The sequence below is a fragment of the Salvelinus namaycush genome, chromosome 9 (assembly GCF_016432855.1).
Source record: "Salvelinus namaycush isolate Seneca chromosome 9, SaNama_1.0, whole genome shotgun sequence".
Lineage (NCBI taxonomy): Eukaryota > Metazoa > Chordata > Actinopteri > Salmoniformes > Salmonidae > Salvelinus > Salvelinus namaycush.
In genome coordinates this window covers 47,325,526-47,331,525 of record NC_052315.1, presented here as the reverse complement: position 1 = coordinate 47,331,525, position 6,000 = coordinate 47,325,526, and positions in this window count along the sequence as shown.

Sequence of the window (6,000 nt, the reverse complement as noted above, 5' to 3'; positions counted from 1 at the left end):
GTTAATTTTTACAGCTCAGCCTTCAACACCATAGTACCTTCCAAGCTCATCATTAAGCTTGGGGCCCTTGGTCTGAACCCCGCCCTGTGCAACTGGGTCCTGGACTTCCTGACGGGAGGCTACCAGGTGGTGAAGGTAGGCAACAACACCTCCACTACGCTGATCCTCAACACAAGGCCCCTCAAGGGTGCATGCTCAGCCGCCTCCTGTTCACCCTGTTCACCCATGACTTTGTGGCCACGCACGCCTCAAACCCAATCATCAAGTTTGCAGATGACACAACAGTGGTAGGCCTGATTGCCAACAATGACGAAACAGCCTACAGGGAGGAGGTGAGGGCGCTGGCGGAGTGGTGCCAGGAAATTAACCACTCCCTCATCCTCAACAAAATGAAGGAGCTGATCGTGGACGTCAGGAGACAGCAGAGGTAGCACGTCCCTATCCACATCGATGGAGCTGCAAGTTCCTCGGCGTACACATCACTGACAATCTGAAATGGTTCAACCACAGGCGCCTAAGAACCTCACAAACTTTTATAGATGCACCATAGAGAGCATCCTGTCGGGCTGTATCACCGCCTGGTACGGCAACTGCACAGTCTGCAACCGCAGGACTCTTCAGAGGGTGGTACCGTCTGGCCAATGCATCACCGGGGCACACTGCCTGCCCTCCAGGACATCTACAGCACCCGGTGTCACAGGAAGGCCAAGAAGATCATCAAGGACCTCAGCCACTACCACCCGGTTACTCAACTCTGCACCTTAGAGGCTGCTGCGCTATGTACATAGACAGGGAACACTGGTCACTTTAATAATGTTTACATATGGTTTTACCCATTTCATTAGTGATTGTCATCAGGGGTGTCATACACGCCAACCATCTGAAGGGACACAAAGTACGTGAGGATGGCTCGTCTATTTCCTGACTTGTGGTTCTTTTTTAAAATATTTTTTAAAATCTGGGTAAAAGACTGAAAGGAATGTTAGTTATTGCTTGCTTTTCATCCAACCTTTCCAGCAGGCATGCTAGCTAAGATAGACAAGCTAGCTACTCTAACTTGATTGATAGACTGAAATGGCTTCTTGGTGGCGAGTTATAAGGTTGGGAGATTGGGAACCTATCTGGGCTCGCTCAAGCCAGTGGCTAGTAGTATTACAGGGGAAAATATATGTATATGTAAACAGGAAAAATCTGAGAGCGTACGTGCCCCTGTGCCCCCTATGGGCATGACGCCTCTCATTGTCATTGACTAACATAACAAGAGGAAAATTGCTGAGGCACTAACCCATTTAGAAATTTTACCTTGTATATTCTACTAACTCTCAACAGTTAGTTGAGACCCCAACTGAGTTCTAGTGGTCGGAGGCCCTACGTGAAAGCGTATAGACAGAGGCAGCACTGCGTACACACATAACAGCAAAAGCCTCTACTTCACAACTTCCCAGATCCTGCAGAGCTACACTCAATGTCAAAAGCTGGAAAATTGACAGATTTGGATCTGGATTGAGCAGCAGCATAAAGGTAGAAAAAAAAACGCACCGCGTACTCATTTAATCAATAATTACATGGTTTATACAGTTCACCTTTTGAGTAGGGGCAATTCTCTGAAAACATTCACACTTTCTCAGGAATACATTTAATAAACCATGCAAATTAAAACATACCAAAGAAGAAGCAAAAATCACAAGCAAAAAGTGCAGCCCAGGAGACTTTAAGCTCTTTTTCCCCCCATCAAACACATCCACCACCGTGCCTCTGGACTGCATCACTTCCTATGCACAGACATTTTCTCAAACAGAGAGAACATTGTTAAATGCAATACAGGTGACCACTTAAATAGTCCATTATCGAATTACATTTTAATTGGAGGAAATGAGTCACACCTGTGCCTTCGTCACGTTTTTGTTGTATAAACAAAGATGGGGGATAAATGAAGATGTCTTACTCAGGCTATTTACCAGGCTGTTTACCATTGAAAAAAAACAGTCACAGTTCCAGTCTGCTTAAGCCAGGGGTGGCTCTCCCATACACACCAATGCGATAGCAGCTAGGTCTGGTCTGCTTAGTTCAGGGGTGTCAAACTCATTCCATGGAAGGCCTAGTGTTTGCGGGCTTTACTTTTTCCTTTCTTTTAAGACCTAGACAACTAGGTGAGGGGAGTTCTTTACTAATTAGTGACCTTAATTCATCAAACAAGAACAAGGGAGGAGTGAAAACCCGCAGATACTCGGCCTTCCATGTAATGAGTTTGACATGTGGCTAAGGTCATTGACTGTATATGAAGCTGAAAAAACATGAGGGAATGGGATATCTCGCTCTGGTGTAAATGCCTTACAGTTGTATGTCTTCCATTTCCTAATAATTGCTCCCACAGTTGATTTCTTCAAACCAAGCTGCTTATCTATTGCAGATTCAGTCTTCCCAGCCTGGTGCAGGTCTACAATTTTGTTTCTGGTGTCCTTTGACAGCTCTTTGGTCTTGGCCATAGTGGAGTTTGGGGTGTGACTGTTTGAGGTTGTGGACAGGTGTCTTTTAGACTGATAACAAGTTCAAACAGGTGCCATTAATACAGGTAACGAGTGGAGGACAGAGGAGCCTCTTAAAGAAGAAGTTACAGGTCTGTGAGAGCCAGAAATCTTGCTTGTTTGTAGGTGACCAAATACTTATTTTCCACCATAATTTGCAAATAAATTAATTAAAAATCCTACAATGTGATTTTCTGGATTTTTTTTTCTCATTTTGTCTGTCATAGTTGAAGTGTACCTATGATGAAAATTACATCTTTTTAAGTGGGAGAACTTGCACAATTGGTGGCTAACTAAATACTTTTTTGCCCCACTGTACCTCATCCCTATATATTTGTTTTTGTTTTTCTGCTCTTTTGCACACCAGTATTTCTACTTGCACATCCTCATCTGCACATCTATCACTCCAGTGGTAATTGCTAAATTGTAATTACTTCGCCACTATGGCCTATTTATTGCCTTACCTCCTTACTTCATTTGCACACACTGTATACAGAATTTTCTATTGTGTTATTGACTGTACTTTTGTTTATCCCATGTCTAACTCTGTGTTGTTTTTGTCGCACTGCTTTGCTTTATCTTGGCCAGGTCGCAGTTGTAAATGAGAACTTGTTCTCAACTGGCCTACCTGGTTAAATAAAGGTGAACTAAAAAATAAAAACTGTACAGTCATGGCTAGATGGGATACATCTTATGTCAAAGTAATGTCAAAACTTGCATGTTCGAGTCACGGCATGGAGAATGTTTGCATTTGACTTAACCCTAGCCCTTTTCACAACTTTACCCGTATTCTCCTAACCTGCTGACCGTAGCTGTATACCATGTAGTCAAAACCCTACTGTCTCTTTTGAAATCAAATTGCAAGCTTACATCTATAAAGTTCTCAAGTTTAATTTTATGGCTGATGAAAAAAATCTGACAGTTGGTTATCTCTGTTTATATTGTTTTACTATGTTTGGGTTATCGTAACCTTGACATGCTTCCGTTCAAGAGCACAAACGGGTTGTTTTACGTTCTGTGCCATTGAAGTTAAAAGATGGTACATTGCTTATGACCTGGCCAGGGTCCTGCTGAAAGCTGCTACAACCCTGGCTATTCTTTCCAGCGGTGGTCAGAATGGCCCCCATACAAATCGAATGCTTTGTAGAGAAAATGCTTATTACTAGGATCTGATTACAGATCATTGGCTCATGATATTGCTAGACAAAAGCAGTAGCACCATAAGACACGTAAAAACATTGGCATATGTAAATGTGGAGACTGTTGAATACCTAATTGAAAAGTAACAACAAAGACACATTCACATAAGCACAATCCCTGTCATCCTGTATACTTCTCACACATATTAGACGTCTACAATTACATACAATACAGTATGGCCAATTTGGCATGGGCCACTAAACTATTGTGTTGACATAGGTCTTTACAAAGTACATCACTGTCATTCTTGCAGCACCATCTAGTGGTGAAAATATAACTTACTAAAAATCATAAACATAAATCTTCTGATGACACTTGAGGTCCACAGAGGTTGCCTTTAAAATGGCGAATGAAAAAAATTGTATGACTCCTAAATATATATTTTTATTTCCAAGGATGTTTTTTTTTTTTACCAGCTAGACAAGTTAAACAAAGACATGTACATGTATAGCTTAAATGAATCGATTCAGAAACAGAATCTCACAATAAAATTCAGAAACATTGTGCACGATAAAATAATATGCTTTCTTTTTTTTCCTAAGTTGGTGATTAACAAAACGATAACATACAATTGTGACTAACACAAATATCAAATAGATTGGATACTAAAATGATTACCTTAATTAATGGTAGCTACATAATTAATTAATGGTAGCTACATGAGACTGAAAATAAATATTGTTGTCAGTGATTCTACTACTCGTCATTGTTAAGGGAAAGTTATAGTTGCTTGCTAACATATCTAAAGTTAAAAAAGTAGCATAAATATCTGACCGATTTCACACAAACATAAACGACAAATAAGAGCATAAAATGAAGTATATATAAAAAAAAATGTTTTTCTGACTTTGGAAAAGAAACCCGGGAGACTTGATGACATCATGTCATCTTCTCCGGTATTACAAAAGCTTCAAAAATACTTATTTTTGAAACAGTGTACAAAGTATTAAGAACATGGTCATTGTCAAGTGCTTTCTCTTCTGGCTCAAAAAAAAAAAAAAAAAGCTCATTATATAAACTTCTGACATATAAAATCCAAAATACATTTCTACATGACAGATGATGTAATGATGCATTTTGTCTCCAGAAAAATCTCAAAACACTGAAAGGCATTCATGCATAGTATATTGAACAGCTAAATTGCAGGCATGAGCAAGTTAGTAACATTATTTATTAGAATAGACTTTAAAATGCATGTGATTTTGAAGCATACTCCACCATATATGCACATTTGCAAAGCACCACAACACTGACAGTCCTTTCTGTATTTGCTGTGTATTTAGACAAAATACATTCCCTTGACTCTGGATATGTGTAGAAATATATAGATGGGTTAGCTGATATCACAAAAATGTCTGTGTGTTGTGATTCTGGAAGGCCAGATAGCTAGCAACAATGACAAGAAGCTGCCATGTGGGGAATCGTAGGTGGCTTGTATCAGCTACTTTTATTTTGTTCTTGATGTCTTGTTTTGAGGTGTTTTGACTGCTGTCACGTCTATGGCTAAAATGTACTAGCTAGGTAACCAACAACTAACAATGTATTTGAGAGACAACAAGTTCGCATTGTGCAAATGTATAGTTGAAGTCAGAAGTTTACATACACCTTAAACAAATACATTTAAACTCAGTTTTTCATCATTCCTGACATTTAATCCTAAAAATGACGTCTTAGGTCAGTTAGGATCATCACTTTATTTTAAGAATGTGAAATGTCAGAATAATCGTAGAGAGAATTATTTATTTCAGCTTTTATTTCTTTCATCACATTCGCAGTTGGTCAGAAGTTTACATACACTCAATTAGTATTTGGTAGCATTGCCTTTACATTGTTTAACTTGGGTCAAAGGTTTTGGGTAGCCTTCCACAAGCTTCCCACAATAAGTTGGGTGAATTTTGGAGGAGCTGGTGTAACTGAGTCAGGTTTGTAGGCCTCCTTGCTCGCACACGCTTTTTCAGTTCTGCCCACACATTTTCTATAGGATTGAAATCAGGGCTCGGTGATGGCCACTCCAATACCTTGACTTTGTCGTCCTTAAGCCATTTTGCCTCAACTTTGGAAGTATGCTTGGGGTCATTGTCCATTTGGAAGACCCATTTGCGACCCAAGCTTTAACTTCCTGACTGATGTCTTGAGATGTTGCTTCAATATATATACATCATTTTTCTGCCTCATGATGCCATCTATTTTGTGAAGTGCACCAGTCCCTCCTGCAGCAAAGCACCCCCACAGCCTGATGCTGCCACCCCCGTGCTTCACGGTTGGGATGGTGATC